Raw genomic sequence first — 21401 nt, forward strand, 5'->3', positions numbered from 1 at the left:
TCGCCACACTTACAATTTCCAGAAGGAATTGTTGGATAGTAATCATGTTGGATCGCATAGCAGATTTTCCACATTATCTCACGCCCCTAATTGTTGCCATGGCTTGGATCAGCTAACACTGTAGCCAACAGAAACCAAGTGGGACCTAGGTCTGTCTGTGCTGCGTTAACTGTCCTAAGCAGGAGAAGCAGTTGGGGACCTCGGAGATACAGAGAAACATTTGCCAGAATTCCAACTTTGTGGGGCACCTCCCTTATTTCTAATCATTGGTAAATATGTTGTGTCTCTCTCCGCTCCAGCTGACTAGCAAATAGTTTCTTGGATGTACTTTTTGCTCATTTTGTTTTGACTTAACCAGAAGATCTGCCTGCTGTAACAGGAGGGAATTAAGGACATGTTTTCTTTTTCAAACTCATTCACCACATCCTTAGAGCGAGAGGAATTGTGGTAAGGTTCCTTGTCACAGTCAGGATTTTTAAAAACTATTTTCCATGATAAATAATGTTGATACAAGGTTTTAAAAAAATATATTGTGTATCTACTCACCTCACTCATTCTCCCTCTATTCCTTCCTATTCAGTGAATGGGAGATAACAGATCCTTCCCATCCTATGAATAACATTACAATCAGCTTCAAGTGTTTGGATTTAAAATCTAATATGGGTGTGCTGATTGAAGGGATTAATGGATGAAACATTTGTGCTGTTTCTGCCAATCCAATGCCATTGGTCATCACAGAATATTCTGAAGAAATGGCAGGGATTCAATTTTTGCCATGTCTCCGCTGTTTTTGGAAGTTTTTAACATGTAAAGGATCAACTTCTTTCTGACCTTGCAAGGCAAATGTCTTGAGCAAGTGTGTAGCCAGGGTTTGGGACTCCCCAGTGTGGTAGCTCTCACTGACTTGGCTCAGTCTTGACCTGACCAATCTTTGACAATCTCTGGAGGCTGGCACATCAAATGACCTCAGGCAAACCAGTCGCCACATGAGCAATACTGGGCTCTACTGGTTTAGACCCAGAAGAAAGGACCAAATACTTATTTTTATAAAACAAATTGGCTCAGGAATGTGGCTGAGATCGGGGGGCCTGGGCAATACCTCCCAGCGATAGGTGCCAATTTTCATGCCACAAGGCCAAGTAGATGGGAGAGATGTGCGTACCTGTCCTATGCAAATTGGGTGCACTCACACTGATTCCTTTTACTTTAATGGGGTAACGGATGGGGCCTTTAGTGTGATCCTACCTTATTAGCTGGAGTTATGACATGAGGACATTTTTAAGATTCATTATTAGGTTTTGGGTGTCTCTGACTAGGCCAGCATTTGTCACTCACCCCTAGATTCCCTTTAGATGTTGGGGGTAAACACTCACATTGAACCATTGCAGTCCAAATCTCTTAGGGCTATTAATCTCTCTGTTCTTATTTGTACTGGGGGGGGTGGGTGCCACTGGTGATGCTGGATTTATTACTCATCTCTAGTTGTCCTGAGAGGGTGGTGGTGGGTTGTAGAACATAAGAAATAGGAGCAGGAGTAGGCCACATGAGCCGTCGAGACTGCTCCACCATTCAGTAAGGTCATGTCTGATCTTCTATCACTAATCCACTTTCCGCCCCCCTATATTTTGATTCAGTTTGTGCCCATAAGTTGGTTTTATATGTTGCTTTTGATGGCCTCAAGGTGGTCCAAGGCATTTTAAAGCCAATTGGGTGCTTTTGAAATGTAGTCACTGTTGTAATTTGGGAAATGCAGAAGCTAATTTACACTCAGCCAGCTCGCACAATCACCAATGAGATAATGACCAGGTCATCTGTTTTTGGTGATATTGATTGAAGGATAAATGCTCAGGACACTGAGGAGAACGCCCCAGATCTTTTTCAAAGTACTGCCATGGGATACTTTACATCCATTCGAAAAGGCGAAAGAAACTTCAATTTAACATCTCATCCAAAAAACAACACATCTGACAGTTTAGCATTCCCTCAGTGCCGTATTGGAGTGTCAGCCAAGATTATATATTCAATTCTCAGAGTGAGTTTTTGAATTCACAGCCTTCTGGTGTGGAGGTGAGAGTGCAACGAACTGAGCCTTGTCTGGCCTCATCTTACTTACCTTGTGCTGATGGTGTCCACTAATTGGATTATGTAGAGAATTTGGGCCACAGTAAAGGAATAGTAATATATGTCAAAGCCAGGTTAGTGTGTGACTTGGATGCGATGGTCTTCCCATGACTTTGCTGCGATCATCCCACTTAGTAGTTAAGGTTGCAGGGGTTGTATAAAGATTGTGTAGGTAACCATGGTGATTGGTGCAGTATATCCCATAAGTCATAAATGATGGCCCAGAATTTACTGAAAACAAAGGTGTGTGAACGGTACGTGCTGTTCATCATGCACAAAACCCCGAGCAGCCTGTGGCAAGGATGACAGCGCTGTTTTGAATTGCCACAAGATGCTGGATGATTTGTATTGTTCTGCTGTTCTTGAAAATGGCATCTCTCCTCATCCTCACTGTAATTATCATGAAGTTGCAGCATTTGCACATGATTTGCCCACTTAGCGTGCCACCAAAAGTTAAGTCCAGCAATTAACAGCGCAAGTACACTTTTAACAGTATGATAATTATTAATGATTGCCAATCAACCTCCAGAAAATGAACAACTAGGTGTGGCAAAAGTAAAATACTGTGGATGCTGGAAACCTGAAACAAAAACAAAAATTGCTGGAAAAACTCAGCAGGTCTGACAAGCATCTGTGGAGAGGAAGATAGAGTTAACATTTCGAGTCTGTATGACTCTTCATCAGAACTAAAGAGAACTCTTTAGTAACTATGTATGGCATCTCATTCATAAGAACATAAGAAATAGAAGCAGACCATTTTCTCCTTACCATGCTCCATCATTCAAGAGGATCATGGTTGACCTTCCACCTTAACTTCACCACCCAACACTATCCCAATATCCCTTTAATTTCTTAGTGTCCAAAAATCCATCAGTCTCTATTTTGAATATGCTCAACCTTCACATTGTGAATTGCTGTGGATTTTTAAATAGTCAAACTTTAATGTTTTTCTTACTTTCCCTTCCTGTCTTCATTTCTCTTCTTTCTTTCCCTCTTTATTTCTCTTTATGTATCCAATTTGACATTGAACTAATCCACATGAATTCACTCTCCTTCCCTGTCTTCCCTCTATTCTTTTCTCAATCCTTTGATCTCATCAGTTAAGGGAATATACTGTTTGTCCCATTGTTCACCATGGCTGGTCCCAGATGCCCTGCTACCCTCACTGTGTCATTAGCAGATCACACTTCCAGTAACTTTATGGGCAAAATATTTTTGAGCCAAAAATGCACAAAGAAGTCTAATGACAGGATGTGAGATGCTGCAAACCAACAAATTCTGGGCCGTTGTACTAACAGTGCATTGGTGATGGAACAGATGAATATTGCTCCAAATCTTGCTATGGCCAGGTATCTCGGGGAGTTTGTCATTATGTAGACATTTTCCTGAACCCATCAACTTGAAAGCAATTTACACTTTAACTTGCTGTCAGTGTGAGCTGATAACAGCGGGGCCAGATCAATGGGACATCTGGGACTTGAGTGAACAGTCAGACCAACATTCTATCTCCTTTCCTAATTTAAGGATTGAGAAATAGTAAACAGAGGGATGACGGAGGAGGAGGACAAATTAAAATGGATGAGTTTGAGTCAAATCAGACATGGAACGGGAAGTAGGTCAAGATAGATTGGATTATGTGTGAGAGAGAAGAGGGCAAAGGAAAAGGAAGTAAAATATTAAAAGAAACGGGAAAGATTTCCATTTATATCATGCCTTTATATGACCATTGCAAAGCTCCTTATAGCTAATGACATTTTAGAAATGTAGGGTAGAATTTTGCCCTCGGATGGTGTGCGGGACCCGCAGGCTCGGCGGTGGGCGGACTGCCGACTCCCGCCACCGAAACAGGGCCCATCGCCATTTTGAGTGGGCGGGCCAATTAAGGTCTGCCCAGCGACCTGCCTGACAGGAAGCACTATGCACTTTTCCTGTGCAGGGGGGTGGGGGGCAATCCCCAGCTGTCAAAGTACAGTCTTTCGCACATGCACGGGAAAGAGTGCATTGATCCCTGAGACTAAGTGCTGTCTCAGTGAGATCAGTGACAGTCCAGAAAACTTTAAAAATAGAATAATTAAAAAATTATTAACATGTCCCCCTCATGTGACAATGTCACAAGAGATGGGACTTGTTAATAAGTATCACATAAAATGTATTAAAGTTTTTAAAAACGGACATGAAACCTCATCCCATCAGTGGATGAGGTTTCGTGTATTATCAGGAGCCCTCTGGGGCTCCTGGCCTGCCCACCAGCCTTAAGGTTGGACAGGCAGGGCCTTTAATTATCTTAATTACTCTGTCAATGGCCTCAATTAGCCATTGACAGGTCGGCAGGCGGACAGCTGATTTCACTGTCCACCCACCTTCCTAAAAATTTAAAGGGATCAGGATGATGTTGGGGGTTCCTCCCGACGTTATCCCGCGTCATTTTCCTGTCGGCGAGTGGGTCCCATCGCCGACGGGAAAATTCAAGCCATATTCACTGACCTAATATAGGAAACAGCTGCAAATTTGTGTCCAGCAAGTGCCCACAAAAAACAATGCAATAATGACCAGATAATCTGTTCATGTGATGTTGATTGAGGCTATGACCCTGGATTATCTCCCCTGGACTTCTTCAAAATAGTTTCAAAGTCCACCTGAGAGCAGATAGGGTCTCAGTTTAATGTCTCATTTGAGGAACGACACATCTGAGGGTGCAGCATTCCCTCAATTTTGCACTGGTCTGTCAACCTTGATTTTTGTGTGCAAAACCTGGAGTGGGACTTGTACCCTGCACCTCATGATTTATAAGCATGACTTTTGCCTTTTGCGATTATCACAACATTAAGAAGATATCCTGTAGCGAGTTTAATGGGCAATTAATGCAAAAATCTAACAAGGTCTTAAAAATAGCATGAGGCTAAGAGCGAGATGCTGTTTGTGTGAAGCAAATGGTGGATTGCCCACACCAATCAGCACATTCTGGAAATATGCAACTCATGCCTTATCTCTCAATCCCTTGAATTTGCTGGTTGATTTTGCACAATAACGTGGCCTTATTTTCTGACACGAAATAGCCCACTGTGTTGATTGCCAGGGTGTCAGTCAGGTGAACTGTTCTGTCCTCAAGCTATGTTTCTTGCATGACTAACAGAGGGAGAATTGCAATAAGAATGCTTGTTTTGCCTAATGGGTGACGCAGTTGCTCGGAAAGGTTATTTTGGAAGTTTCATAACTTCCTCCTTTCTTTGGAATGATAGGCAGTCATGTGTTCATTTGAAACTGAAAAGAGGGTGGATATCTTAGTTGATGTGAAACTTATTCATCAGAACTAATTACTAATTGGTATTACTAATTTTGATAATTGGTGAATAAATTTTTTTGCTGCACGTCAAAATATCAAAAGATGGGTGCAGAGGACGAAAATCATTACACCACAGCATCCAAATATCTCATCGATTTTGCTTCCACTGCTCTATCCAGTGTTACACCTCATATGAAAAAGAACTTCCATTAATTTTGAATTTGCCTTTTACCAGTTTGAACTTAAATTCCCTAATCCTACTGTCAAGGTTTACCTTGAAGGGCTGTTCTGATTTATCTTATCTATCGTTTTTGATACCATGAACTTCCATGAAGGCCTATGGTTCCTTTCAAGGTTAAAAAGCTTAAGTTTGAGCCAATATTTCTGTACCCTTGAATATTAGGAATTGGCCTCATGAATCTTCTCCATAGCGCCTCCATCGTTGAATATTTCCCTTGTGTCTAAGTGACCAAAATTGAAGACAGTATTCATGATGCTGTCCCACCAAAATACTATACAGTTTCAGCATAGGCATATGGATGGAAGAAGGCTGTGTGGTGGGATATACACTGTTTCTTGTTGAGATTCAGGCAGGATAATTGCTCCCTCAACACCATGAGTGGCTATGACCTTCTGCTGAGAGCCGTTTCCCTCCTCTCTCCTCCAATGTTTTCTAGCCTCACTCTATGGCCAGGACTTCTCAGTCGGCATGCGGGGGTGGGCCCGACACGCTTGCACATAAAATGAGGCGTGATGATGTCGGCGTGCGTCCCGAAGTCATCGCACTGTCTTTTGATGTTTTGTTTGGCAGGCACACGCTGGAGCCGGCAGTGCACCTGCCGATGTTTAAAAGGCCTATTAAGGCCGTTAATGAAGTAATTAAATTCAACTTTACGCTGCCCATCCAACCTCACAGTTGGTGAGCAGGTGAAAAGGCCAAGCGGCCTTCACGTTTTTTGGGAAACCTCATCCACGAGTGGGATGAAGTTTTCTGAAGCTTTTATAACTTAAATAAAAAGTTTCTATGAAAAATAAAAACATGTCCCATCACATGTGACACAGTCACGAGGGGACATGTTTCATTAAATTTTCATTGCTTTTATTTTTTTTAACAATCGCTTCAATCTCCATGATGCAGCGCTGGACTTGACTGTCCCTCCTCCTCCCACCCGCACAGGTAGCGCTCACCGCTCATGTATTAGGCAATTAAGGTCCGCCCAAGTAAAAGTGCAGCGTGGAGACGATTGTGGGTGGCAATCGACTCTGCGACCGCCCCTGCTCGCTCCCACCTTGCCCGCCTGACGCAGGAAAATTTCAGGTCTATGTGCCCTCTGCTCATTCTCCCTGTCATCTTGTATTCAAAAGGCTATACCTAACAGTGCACCCTGATGTCTCGGCGCAACTGGTTTTTGCAGATGTTTTGAAGTCAGGACCAACTCCTTCAGCACATGCCACACCACTCCCTGCAGACATTATTAGCTTAACATAACTAGAGAAAGCACCAAGACTTGAGCAATATTGCAGCAAAGCCACTCAGAAATCAATCAGCAATTAACCAGAAAGTAACTGATGATCCATTTAAATGATTCTGTTCTAAATTCCTTCCCTGAACCTAGCACGTTGGCCTGGGCATGACCCCAGTCAACCCGGGAACAGGGCTTTAATAGGCCCCTTAATCAGACCCAATCAGCCTAAATTAATAGCTGCTTGCTGGCAGGCAGCTGATCTGACACTGTGCCAACTCTTTCATAATAGCTTGGAGTCGGCTTCATGGCGGGGAACTGATACAGGAGGCGGCAACACCAAATCGCAGGCCCGCCCGACTCCAATCCAGACCCTGACCTTTTTTAAAAATCCAGCTCATGGTTAGCTTTTAACTTGTACTCCACAAGTTAGCTCAGGTTAATTGTTGCTCCACAGGGATTGGATATTGAATCTTTAACCAGCCTTCCCCGGATGTCCTTCAATCTCCAGCATAAGGCATGTCAAAATAACATTCTCCCAAACTGTAATACCTTGTAATTACAGTGACAGAAATTGCCCACCCCCACCCCTTGTCCCCAAAGAAGAAAATTCTACTCAGTGAGTTTTCATTGTTCATTTCTATATTGAGTGGGAAGCAATGTTTTAAGCAGGAATGTGTTTTACAAATGGAACAAATCAAATTTGCCAATAATGTGTGTTTACTTTTCATTATCATATCATGGAGCTATTTCTCTGTGAGCTATACGATTGCTTCTTTGACCATGGGCTGCAATTGTAGAATCATACAGTACAAAAAGGGGCCATTCAGCCTATCATGTCTGCACTCTCTCTCTCTCTCTGAAAGAGCTTTCCAAGTCATAGAATTATAGAATCTTACAGCACAGATGGGGCCATTCGATCCATCATGTCTGTGCAGCTCTCTAAAAGAGTTGCCCTGGACTCCAGCTTTTTCCTCATAGCCCTGCTAATTAGTTCTCTTCAAATACATGCCTTTTGAAAGTTCCTATGGAATCTTATTCCAACACCCTTTGAGGTAGTGCATTCCAGATCTTAATTCTCTTTTGTGGGAAAAACAGTTTGACTCATTTCCTCTCTAGTTCTTTTTGTAATTAATTTAGGCCTTTAGTTACTGACGGACTTGCCAAACTTTCTCCCTACTGCTCCATCAAAGTCTCTCATACTTTGGAACAATTCTATTAAATCTCCCCTTAACCTTTTCTGCTCTAAGGAGAACAATACCAACTTCACTAATTCCTCCATGTTCATAAAGTGTGGTGCCTAGAATTGTGCACAACAGTGCAGCCACCACCTAAGCATTGATATCTAAAGGTTTAAAATGATTTCTTTGTTCTCGATTCAATACCTCTATTTACAAAGTCAAGTATCCTTTACACTTTCCTAATTACCTACTCAATTTACGCTGCCATCTTCAAGGATATGAATAAGCAGCCTCAGGCCCCTCTGCTCCTACACGAGCTTAAAAACAGATGAGTTGATGCCAATACATCACACGCACCTGAACTCTGACAGTTGCCGGAGGGCAGAACTTGCTATCTGATTTAATTTATAATCATCTGACCAGGATGTGGAATCCTCATCTTTCACCGTCTCTTTTCAAAGTCAAAAGCTCTACCAACTGAGCTACCCAGGCTTACTAAATTGCACAAAAAACAAAAATAACTGGAAAAACTCAGCAGGTCTGACAGCATCTGCGGAGAGGGATACAGTTGATGTTTCATGGCTGTATGACTCTTCATCAGAACTAAGGAATTAGAGAAATGAGGTGAAATATAAGCTGGTTGAGGGTGGTGGGACAGGTAGAGCTGGATAGAGGGCCAGTGATAGGTGGAGGCAAAGAAGAGATTGCCAAAGATGTCATAGACAAAAAGACAAAGGGGTGTTGATGGTGGTGATATTATCTAAGGAATGTGCTAATGGTGACATTAAGGGTAGAAAGCAGGACCAGCAAGTGACAGATAGCCCTAGTAGGGTGGGGTGGGGGGAAGGGATCGAAATGGGCTAAAAGGTGGAGATAAAGCAATAGATCGAAATAAATTTAAAAATAGGTGGCTAAAAAAAAATATATGTTTTTTTAAATTATAAATTATTGGAAAAAGGGGGATTGGAAAGGGAGTGGGGATGGAGGAGAGAGCTCATGATCTGAAGTTGATGAACTTAGTATTAAGTCCGGAAGGCTGTGAAGTGCCTAGTCGGAAGATGAGGTGTTGTTCCTCCAGTTTGTGTTGAGCGTCACTGGAACATTGCAGCAAGGCAAGGACAGACATGTAGGCATGAGAGCAGGGTGGTGTGTTGAACTGGCAAGGTCTTTGTCATGCTTGTGGACGGACCGACGGTGTTCCGCAAAGCAGTCACCCAGTCTGCGTTTGGACTCTCCAATGTAGAGGAGACCACATTGGGAGCAACGAATGCATTGGACTAAATTGAGGGAAGTGCAAGTGAAATGCTGCTTCACTTGAAAGGAGTGTTTGGGCCCTAGGACGGTGAGGAGGGGGGAAGTAAAGGGGCAGGAGTTGCACCTTCTGCGGTTGCACGGGAAGGTGCTGTGGGATGGGGTTGAGGTGTAGGGGGTGATGGAGGAGTGGACCAGGGTATCCCAGAGGGAACAATCCCTGTGGAATGCCACTGGGGGGGTGTGAAGGGAAGATGTGTTTGGTGGCAAGCATGACCCAGACCTCCCTGTCACTTGCCATTTCAACACATCACCCTGCTCTCATGCCCACATGTCTGTCCTTGGCCTGCTGCAATGTTCCAGTGAAGCTCAAAGCAAACTGGAGGAACAGCACCTCATCTTCCGACTAGGCACTTTACAGCCTTCCAGACTTAACATTGAGTTCAACAACTTCAGATCATGAGCTCTCTCCTCCATCCCCACCCCCTTTCCGATCCCCCTTTTCCAATAATTTATAATTTTTAAATATATTTTTCTTTTTCATCTATTTTTAAATTTATTTCAATCTATTGTTTTATCTCCACCATTTCGATCCCTTCCCCCCACCCCACCCCCTCTAAGGCTATCTGCCACTTGCTTGTCCTGCTTTCCATCCTTAATGTCACCATTAGCACATTCCTTAGATAATATCACCACTGTCAACACCCCTTTGTCCTTTTGTCTATGACATCTTTGGCAATCTCTTCTTTGCCTCCACCTATCACTAGCCCACTATCCAGCTCTACCTGTCCCACCACCCTCAACCAGCTTATATTTCACCTCATTTCTATTTTTCCTTAGTTCTGATGAAGAGTCATACGGACTCGAAACGTCAACTGTGTTCCTCTCCGCAGATGCTGTCAGACCTGCTGAGTTTTTCCAGCTATTTTTGTTTTTGTTTCAGATTTCCAGCATCCACAGTATTTTGCTTTTACTAAGTTGCACAGTCTGATAAGTCACACTCCCTTTCTCTTTCCCCATAACCCTGCAATTCTATTCTTTTTCAAATATAAATCCAATTGCCTATTGAAAATTAATATTGAATCTGCTTCCACAACTCTTTCAGGCAATGAATTCCACATTGTGTGTAAAAAAGAGGTTCTCATCTCTGCTCTGGTTCTCTGCTAATTTGATGTTTGGACAAAGTAGGCTTGAATCTGCAAGGACAGGCTGATAGGTGAAAATGGACAGAGCTTCAGTTTAATGATGGAGCTGAAAACTGGCACTCCTGACAGTGCAGCACTGCCTCAGCACTGATGTGTCAGCTTAGATTTTGTGCTCAAATCTCTGGAGTGGGATTTGAACCTGCAACTTCTGGCACATTGCTACCATTGAGCTGAGGCTTCTATTTATTAAACTGCATTTTTTGATGTGTTCAGTTTATACACGTGCTTAGTTATGGCATATTACATTTAGGTTATTCAAGTTACATACCGAGGTTCTTAGTGAGTTTCAATGGATCTTTAATCTTGACAGAGCCAGAGTTTTTCCTTGGTTATGTCTTATTTTTAAAAAAGGCTTTAATTTATAATGGCATCTTTCACAACATCGGCACATCACAATCTGCTTTACATTTAATTAAGTATTTGGGATGCTGAGGTTGCCTTGATCAACCAATAGTCATAGGATCCCTTCAGCTGAGGAAACCATGTCAAGTGCAGTCCTGCGAATTTTCATCCAGAAGGAAAAACCAGTTTAAAATTGTCAAATCCCAGTAAAAATCTGTAATAATGGCACTAGTAATACTGGAGTTCCATGTTAAGCTATTCAAGGCCAGTTTGGACAAGTTTTAATGGCACATTTCACTTCCAAGTTTTAATGTTTTTTTTCCCGAAGGCCATACCTCATGGTATGTACCAGTTCTCTGTGCAGCCTTTGTGTCACTCACTCAGAATGACAAATGTCTCATAGCTGCTTTGTCTGCACAATTGCATTGAGGATGCATACTCCCTCACCCATTACTGAAATGGTATTACAGCCAATAGGAGTAGGTGCAGTAGTCATGGTATGAGGTGCATGAGGAAGGTGAAGCTTGTTTGCCGGTAGTTTCCCCAGTATCTGTCCACAGTGTATTTTAAGATGTCTTTACCTGTTAAGTTACATTACTGCCAGCATTCATCTCTAAGTCAGGGTTTAATTTATATCAAATTAAATAACTATTTGTGGATACCAAGCCTATCTGGTGTGATTAATAGGAAATTCCAGAATGTGGACAAGCAGGAACTTGACCTGTTCAAAAAATAAAGTTTGTGAATTTTTCTGCTTCCTGGAAGATTTGTATGCAGTGCTCGCATGTAAATAAGTAACTTTTGGGCAAGGCTTTGTCTCGAGAAGGTCACTAAAAGCTGTATAGCATATTACAAGAATAAAATTGACTACCGCATACCGCACTTTGTGATAATATAGGACAATTATCTGTAATTGCTGCTCCTGCTCTTTATCTTTCGCTTTTTGCATGACAAGCACTGGTCTGACCTGTGAGCATTTTACGTTTGCTGTCTGTGCCATCCCATTTTCCAGAAGATTAATTTGATTCTTCCATTTTTCCATGTGTCTGAACATTCTTTCATCTACTCCATCTGTAAAAGTTATAAAACTGTAAAACCCACCCAATGAAATTCAAGTTTGGGTGTTTCACAAACTGGCTCTGATCCTGTTGATTTTTTTTTTGCATTCAGCCCGATTATCCTGAGGGGTGCAGATTCCAAACCCTGCTAAATACTACTTATTGGGAGCTCGTCTCTTGGAGGCCCCCAGTGCAGAACGCAGAGAGGTGGGGCCGAATCTTACATCCCGTGGGCGAGCGTGCACCGGACACGATCGTGTGTAAAATCACGCGAGATGACGTTGGGCGAGCGTCCCCACGTCTTCGCGCACTCACGCGATATTTCTCTCGGCGGGCGCGTGCAAAAGTCGGAAGTGCGCCCACCGACAGTTAAGAGGGCAATTAAGTCCATTAACGGTGCAATTGTCTCTGAATTTCCGTGGCCCGTCCAACCTTATGGTTGATGGATGGACGACTCGGCTAGGCGGATGTCGCACTTTTCATCAAACTACATCCAAGGGCTGGATGAAATCTCCATTCTGAAATAAAATAAAAAATAAATATCTGTGGACAGCATTTTTATTAGATATATTTTCAGGTGCTTGATTGTGATGCAGACATTTTTTGCAGCTTTTTAAACTTCTATTTAATATTTGAAGGTCTGCAGATCCCTGAGGCAGCTGTCTGCCTTCAGGGAGCTCTCTTGCAGCCACTCACCCATGCCCACGGTGACATCATCGTCCACCCTCTTCCCGCCCCCACCCCGGCAGCGTTGAGCTTTTCAGTGCACGTTTCACGCTGACTGGCCATTAATTGTGAAATCGTGGTCGTGGGCCGATCACGGTCCTTTTCCTGACTGGTCCTGGGCCCGCCAATCGTGCGCACACCAAGGGTAAAATTCAGGAAGTGGTAAGAAGCCATAACTATGCAGAAGGTTTTCAGACTGAGACCTCGTTTGAGGCTGGGGTTTTCAGCAGTTAAGTGGCCACTACAACAAAGAGAAACCTGGGCCTTCACAACTGCTTTTCAGGGCCTACCACCACCTTGGTGACCCTACCAAGCAGCGGTAACTGATCAAGGCAGTTCTGGACCCAGGCCCTTGGCATTAATCATCTCCCAGGTGAGGAAGGAGTGTAGGAAATCCCAGTCAGGTCACTGAGGTGCTGATAGGCCTCATAGCCCAGAGTCTTCAAAATTCTCCATTGCAATCTTGCCCAATTTTGTAGGAGAATTCCCACCCTTGATATCACCATACAGTTTAAATATCATTTTATAAGTCTGCCTATACTAGGTTCAATAATCCGGCCACTGCTGTCATTTCCAACAGAAACTCATCATTGGCATTCTTGTGGATTCGGTGTTATAAGTCCCTGTCCTGCTTTGCATGCCTACTCACCCTGAACCTACTTGAAAAACAGTTGGAAAATCAGAATATCCAGTCCCAAATGTCAACCAAATATGGGATTGAACCACTGGTGGTTAGGGTGATGTCATTGATAGATATGCAGGCTGATTTTTCTAATTTGTTCGCCACTCTGTCATATCTATTCATTTCAATACTCCAATTTATTCCATAGAAATGCGCAAATAATAATTGTTACTTTACAAGCTTTGACTGAGACAATGAGACATTATGCCTTCTCATCCTACTTGATTTTTCTGCAGCTTTTGAAAGAATCAAATGTACCATTCCCTTCCAACACCATCCCACCATATTCAGCTCAGTGGGACAGTTTAGTTCTACTATTACCTCCCTGGCTGTAGTCAGTGCCCCCTCTTCACCTACACACTGCCCCAAGCCATCATCATCCACAGATTGGTTTCACATGCAAGGTAAATTCACGCAGTTCTACTCTCCGCTGCCTCTTTGCTATCAAACTGCTGGTCTGGCATAGTCTTGGATGAACTATAGTATACTTCAACTGAACAATGGGAAAATCAAAGAATTTGGCCATAGCACAAATAGGATACATGACCTATGTTACCCTTCCATGCAATACTGTTGGTGCAGCCTTTCAGAGTCTGCCCTATCTGACCTCTCAGGTGAATGTAAAAGATTCCATGGCACTATTCAAAGAATAACTGGCCAATATTGTCACGACAGTGGATCACAGCCCCAGATTACTTACAGGCATATTGAGCTTTTTAAGGAAGACATGTATTTCTTAAAAAAGGCTGGCTAAGAATGTAAAATAACCACTTTGTTTAAACTAATTTGGCAGGGGGATGGGATATGGAGTGAAGGTATAGCAGGGCATGATGTACAGATAAGTATGGAAGAAAAACCAAGTCAGTTTGGAAGGCAGAGTGTATATAGACAAGTTAATGCACAAGGGAGCATGGCAAGGCTGGATGGCATTTATTTTAATGCAAGGTGTCTTGCCAGTAAGGGAGATGAGTTGAGGATGTTGATCAACACATGGGGATGTGATATCATTGCTATCACGGAGACATGGTTGAGGGAGGGGCAGGGCTGGCAGATTAATATTCTGGAGTATAGAATTTTCAGGTTGGGGGTGTGGGAGTTCATAAAAGAGGAGAAGGTGTCACAATATTAATCAAGGAGTCAATTACTGCAATAAGAAGGGATGATATCTTAGAAGGTTCCTCAAATGAGGTCATGTGGGTTGAAGTTAAGAACAAAAAGGGGGCATTCACATTGCTGGGAGTGTACTATAGACCTTCAAACAGTTAGGGGGAGATAAAAGGGCAGATATATAGGTAGATCTCAGAGAAGTATAAAAATAAAGGGTAATAATTGTAGGGGCTTTCAACTTTCCCAATATTAACTGGGATGGACAAAGTGTGAAAGCCTTAGAGGGGGTGGAATTCTTAAAATATATCCAGGAGAGCTCTTTAAGCCAGCATGTAGAAAGTCCTACAAGAGAGAGGGTAGTGCTGGACCTAGTTTTAGGGAACAGAGCCAGGCAAGTGGTAGAAGTGTCAGTGGGGGAGCATTTCAGTAATAGTGACCATAACTCAGTAAGATTTAAGGTAGTTGTGGGAAAGTACTAAGATGGACCAGAAATAAAGATTCTGAATTGGGGGAAGGCTGATTTTAATATGTTAAGACATTATCTGGCCAAAGTGGACTGGGAACAGCTACTATTAGGAAAATCTACATCAGAACAGTGGGAGTCATTCAAAAAGGAAAGAGTGAGAGTGCAGGGCCAACATGTTCCTGTAAAGGTGAAAGGTAGGACGAACAAGTCCAGAGAACACTGGATGTTGAGAAATGTACAGGATTGGATAAGGACAAAAAGGGAAGCTTATGGTAGATACCGAGGGCTGAAAACAACGGAAGCCCTAGAGGAGTATAGAAAGTGCAGGGGGTTACTTAAAGAAAATAGGAGAGCAAAGAGGGGGCATGAAAAAACATTGGCGGGTAAAATAAAGGAAAATCCAAAGGCATTTTGTAAATATATTAGGGGCAAAAGGATATCCAGGGAAAGGGTAGGGTCCATTAGGGACCTAAGTGGCAAATGTGTGAGGAGTCAGAAAACATAGGTGAAGTTTTAAATGAGTACTTTACATATGTATTCACATTAGAGAAGGGCGATATAGGCATACAAATCAAGGAGGGTGACTGTGATATACTTGAAGGAATTAGCACTGAGAAGGAGGAGGTATTAACGGTTTTAGTGGGCTTAAAAGTGGATAAATCTCCAGGCCCAGATGGGATGTATCCCAGGCTTCTATGGGAGACAAGGGAGGAGATTGAGGGGCCCTGACATTAATTTTCAAATCCTCTCTGGCCACAGGAGAGATGCCAGAGAACTGGAGGACAGTGAATGTGGTACCATTATTCTAGAAGGGTAGTAGGGATAAACTAGGGAACTATAGGCCAATGAGTCTAACATCAGTGGTAGGGAAACTTTTGGAAAAAATTCTGAGGGACAAAATTAATCTCCACTTGGGGAGGCAAAGATTAATTAAGGATAGTCAGCATGGTTTTGTCAGGGGGAGATCATGTCTATCAAATTAGAATTTTTCGAGGAGGTGACTAGGTGTGTAGGTAGTGCAGTTGATGTAGTCTCCATGGACTTCAGTAAAGCTTTTGACAAGGTCTCACATGGGAGAATGGTCAAGAAGGTAAGAGCCCATGGGATCCAGGGCAATTTGGCAAACTGGATCCAAAATTGGCTTAGTGGCAGGAGGCAGAGGGTGATGGTTGAAGGTTGTTTTTGTGACTGGAAGCCTATGTCCAGTGGTGTACTGCAGGGTTTGGTGCTGGGTCCCTTGCTGTTTGTCGTGTACTTTAATGATTTAGAAATGAATGTAGGAGGTATGATCAGTAAGTTCACAGATGAGATGAAAATTAGTTGTGTGGTAAATAGTGAAGAGGAAAGCCTTAGACTACAGGTCAATATAAAAAGGGTTGGCCAGACAGGCAGAACAGTAGAAAATGGAATTTAATCCTGAGGTATGAGGTGATGTATTTTGGGAGGACTAACAAGGCAAGGGAGTACATGATGAATGGTAGGACCCTAGGAAGTATAGAGGATCAGAGGGACCTCGGTGTGCATGTTCATAGATCCTTGTAGGCAGCAGGACAGGTAGATAAGGTGGTTAAGAAGGCATTTGGGATATTTGCCTTTATTAGTTGAGGCATTGAATACAGGGGCAGGGAGGTTATGATGGAGTTGTATAAAGTGTTAGGCCATATCTAGAGTACTGTGTGCAGTTCTGGTCGCTATATTATAGAAAGGATGTGATCGCACTGGAGAGGGTGCAGAGGAGATTCACCAGGATATTGCTTGGGCTGGAGCATTTTAGCTATGAAGAGAGGCTATATAGACTGAGGTTGTTTTCCTTAGAGCATAGAAGACTGAGGGGGAACCTGATTGAGGTGTACAAGATTATGAGGGGCATAGATAGAGTAGGCAGGAAGAAATTTTTCCCCTTAGTAGAGGGCTTAGTAACTAGGGGGCATAGATTTAAGGTGAGGGGTAGAAGGTTTAGAGGAGATTTGAGGAAAAAAAATTCAGCCAGAGGGTGATGGGTATCTGGAACTCACTGCCTGAAAGGGTGGTAGAGGCAAGAAGCCTCACAACATTTAAGAAGTCTTTAGATGAACACTTAAAACTCCATAGCATACAAGGCCATGGACCAAGTGCTGGAAAATGGGATTAGACAGGCGTAGGCATGATGGGCCGAAGGGCCTCCTTCCATGCTGTAAAACTCTATGACTCTATGGCTTTCTGGAATATTCCTATGTGAATTATACTTGACTAACAAGTCCCATGGAATGTCACACCTAAAAAGGTGTCAAGTCCTACTTCAGACAGAGACACTTGAAAGGAAGAGATGAAGTGCAAAAGACTGAACTTTAATCTCCTGTGCTTGCAGAGACAATGGAGACAGATTGCCACAGATCAGCAGACATCTAAAACTATCGCCTGTTGAGTTATATCTCAGAATGTGCAAATGACCTGAGTTGAAGGAAAATGGACTTTGGGCGAAAGACATGTTTGTTTTTTTCCCTTCCAGGAATACACCAAGAAATGGGTTAAAAAGCTAGCTGTAGACCTGATCAAGTGTGCTAGTGTGCTGTGAGAGTTATAGCAGGAGAAGATCAGCTAGGCACCCTTGCAGCTTGCAGACAAGAGGCCATCTCACTCTCTCTGTTGCTGGAGCAAGTCAGCAAAAGCCACAATTAAACAAAGAAATGGGACAAAAACAGAATTACCTGGAAAAACTCAGCAGGTCTGGCAGCATCGGCGGAGAAGAAAAGAGTTGACGTTTCAAAACGTCAACTCTTTTCTTCTCCGCCGATGCTGCCAGACCTGCTGAGTTTTTCCAGGTAATTCTGTTTTTGTTTTGGATTTCCAGCATCCGCAGTTTTTTGTTTTTATCTAAAGAAATAGGACAGCTTCTTCAGCCAACCTGCAGAACCAAGTATCTCCAAACCAACTGCTAAACTGCCAAAGTCAGCTCCACCAGAATCACCAACTTAACAGCCACAATGTTTTGCCATCCACATCTCACGGACAAGCCAAGGACTGACTTGTATATCTTTTCTAACTTTTATTTGGACTCAACTTCTCATTTCTGACCTGTGTGTATGTGTTTTGCATTTTTATTATTTTTTCTCAGGTCTTTAGTAACTACTAGACTGACTCTCTCTTTGACTCAAGAAAGCCTAGCTAATTTGGGTCCTTCTAAAACATAAATACATTTGGATTGGGAAAAGGTATCCACAGGGGGTGTGGGGGTGGGGTGTGTGGGTGGAGGGATCCCTTTTAAATTAACCTTGTTGCACCCAACATGGGGGTTGAATAAAGGAGAGAGCCAGCTTATTTCTCCTCAACTGGTAGCATAACAAAACTGGGATCCCGTTTGGGAAGGTAACTAAGTGAGGGTCCTCGCCCAGGGACTGGCTGTAATAATATTTATCACTAAAAGTGATTATTTGGTCATTATCTCATTGCTGTTTGTGGCACCATTCTGAGCACTGTCATCAGTGCCAATGCATAGGTTCTAATTATACTAGATTTCATTTTGGCATAGATGCAATTCCAGTGTGTAATTCAAGAATCAGACCTGAAGTATTATCTAGGCTTGATCAAGTTGGTGTGTTTACCAAGGGCAGATTTATGCACTATTTGCAGAATGATTAACTCTTAAGATAATAACCACATTGTGGAACTTCTATTTGTCTTGTAGTTAAAATGACTGCATGCCACATCGAACCTTGCTACTCCTGTGGCTACATGAGTTTTGTTTACAATTGAATATTAGCTCCAATTAATAAACAAAAATACCACTGGACTTCAAACGAGAAGATGAATTCTGGGTGAGGGCACTGGAGGGAGGAAGGGGATGAGGAGAAATACTGGAAACGGAAAGACGTATTTTCCATTTAAATGACAAGCGCTGTTTAAAAGAAAGGTTCTCTCTAAAATGCTTGGGTCTCTAAAATGGCAGTGGAAGTGCAATGGAGTGGAACACATGCCATCCTACAACATAATAGGAGACAGACCTCATCAGGAATCCCAGGATCAGCTGATTTCCATAACTCCCACAAGCAGCAGGCCAAATAATGCATTGGTGAAATGTATTCATGATTGGGGCACAGCCTCTTCCTATAAAGAAGATAGCAAAGTCTGATAAGGGAGTTGCAAGAGAACAGCCAACATCTATCTTCAGTCAGAAATTAAGGAAAGGAGGGGGACAATTGCTGGAATATCTGCAAAGATGTTATCAGCAGGCAGTGACATGGCTCATGTGGGGGAGAGCTGGGTGTACTTAAGAGTGGAAATTCCATAACCCCAAGGACCCCCCATTAGAACATTGCAAGTTTAACAAACATCACTATGTCACCCCACACCTCTCCCCCAAGGCCAACAAAGGGCAGGGTGCTTGCTGGAACACAAGGAAATAAATCGTAAATAAATTTCCTGTTCCAATGCATATAAATGAGTGCTACCTGAGTTCCACAACCCTTCTGTGCAGCATGATGAACTATCCATTTCCTGTGACCTGGCCTTCGAGTTGCACTGAAATGAGAATTGGACTATATGATAGAAAGGCACATGTATTGCAGGGAAAACAGTGTTAGGAAAGAGTAAACTGACTGTACCCAATTTGCAATTGTGGAATAAAGTAGATGGTGCACTTATGTTGTACTTTGTTAGTCATGGAGATTTCAGTCAAACAGGAAAGACTACGCTAATCTAGTGCCGGTTTTTAATTACTGGCAACATCACCTCAGGACAGAGGGCTGATGTGGTATCATGTGCTAGAGTGGGTTTTTGTTTGAGGGAATACCTATTTATTAAAAAGTGGGAGAAGAGGAAGTCAGGCTGGAAAAAAGGTCACAAAGGGAAGATAGCTGAAAGTATCTTGCCTATGTTATCCTTTGCAACTGTCAGCAAGGAATCTTCCAAGTGGATGTTGTCCAGATGTTTTTCTCCCTGAAGTTTAGGATCCTCTGGAGCCAGGTTCTCTTCTTCAGCCATGTAAAATTGCAGCCATTCCTGTTTGGAAATGTTGTGAAAGACACAGCAGGCAATCATGCTACTGAACCTCTTCTCCAGCACATGATATAGATCCTGATCTGAGTGGCCCAGGCAGCAAAAGCGCACTTTTAATACTCTTAAGCATCCTTCCTATCATCAGTAATGTAGTTGTGTGTGCCTCTTTGTCCCACTCCTCTGCTTCTATTTGGTGTAGTTAGATTGGGTTTATCAGCCATGGCAACAGAGGGATGACTTGATGCTCAGAAGCCATCATTGATATGGTTCTGTTCCTTGAAGGGGCCAGGGAGGATCAAATGCCAGAGGATGAAGGTATCATGACAATTTTCCACAGATCAGGCATTGACATGTAGGATCCTCTGAGTGGGGTTGGGGCTCTGAAAATCATCAGGTAGTCTGACCCTGAAGCAAGCAGTGAAAATTGTGTAAGCCTCAGTAACAAATCATAAAAAAAGGTTAGGAAAAATATATTCAAAGCGCTGAAATCATTAGACAAGCCCTCCAGACTCTTCAAAGCTCACAACCCCCTCACTTTTGCCTTGATTTGGTGTTGTAGGCAGCTGTTTTCCCCTTATGTAAATCAGTGCAACTTAATGGATAAACAAAGGAGACAAAAATATCATGTCAAAAGTCCCAGAAAAGCTAAACCAGAGAAGGCAAACTAAATAGAGAACACACAGAATGGGCACAAAGAAAGTAAATACATATAAGCAAAAATAAAATACATTAATAAACTAATTCCATACGTAATATTAGAGGATAGCTAGCTATAGCCACAGCATCAAAAACAACAGTCAAGCTAGGACTAGTTAATAACTGATTGCTAAGTGTTTGATGAATGTTGACAAGGTCATGGAAAGAGACAACTTGCATTTACTTTGTCACTTACCCAGGGCATTTCACGGGTGATAAATTACTTTTGAAATGGAATCACTGTTATGTGGGCAGACATGACAGTCAACTTGCAGACAGAAAGACCCCACAGACATCTACAGAGACATGACCAATCCATCGGCCTTCAGTAGCATTGGGCAAGAGAGGAATGTTCACCTGGACCCTGGAAAGCTCCCTTCTTTGAATCGTGCCATGAGATCCATCTGAAAGGGCAGGCAGTGCCTAAGTGAGGCAGCTCAGCATTCCTTAAGTATTAAAAACAAAAACAGAATTACCTGGAAAAGCTCAGCAGGTCTGGCAGCATCGGCGGAGAAGAAAAGAGTTGACGTTTTGAGTCCTCATGACCCTTCAACAGACCTTAAGTATTGTACTGCAGGAATTATTGACTTAGTAAATTACTGGTATGAAAGAGCAAGGTAAAAATTTCATCCAGTGAAGTGTCAGAGTTGAGAAATACAAAGAAGCAGTAAAGGGCAAAGAGCAGATTTTGCAAGCACAAATTTATTGTCTCATCTTAACCACCAGCACTTTGGAAACAGGTGGTTGAAGAGATTGGCGAAAGAGCACCATGTGGAGCAATATTGAGAATACAGACTAAGGAGATGGGTGGTGCACATAACAGGCTGTAGGTGAATGTGCAACTGT

The sequence above is a fragment of the Carcharodon carcharias genome, chromosome 7 (assembly GCF_017639515.1).
Source record: "Carcharodon carcharias isolate sCarCar2 chromosome 7, sCarCar2.pri, whole genome shotgun sequence".
Taxonomy (NCBI): domain Eukaryota; kingdom Metazoa; phylum Chordata; class Chondrichthyes; order Lamniformes; family Lamnidae; genus Carcharodon; species Carcharodon carcharias.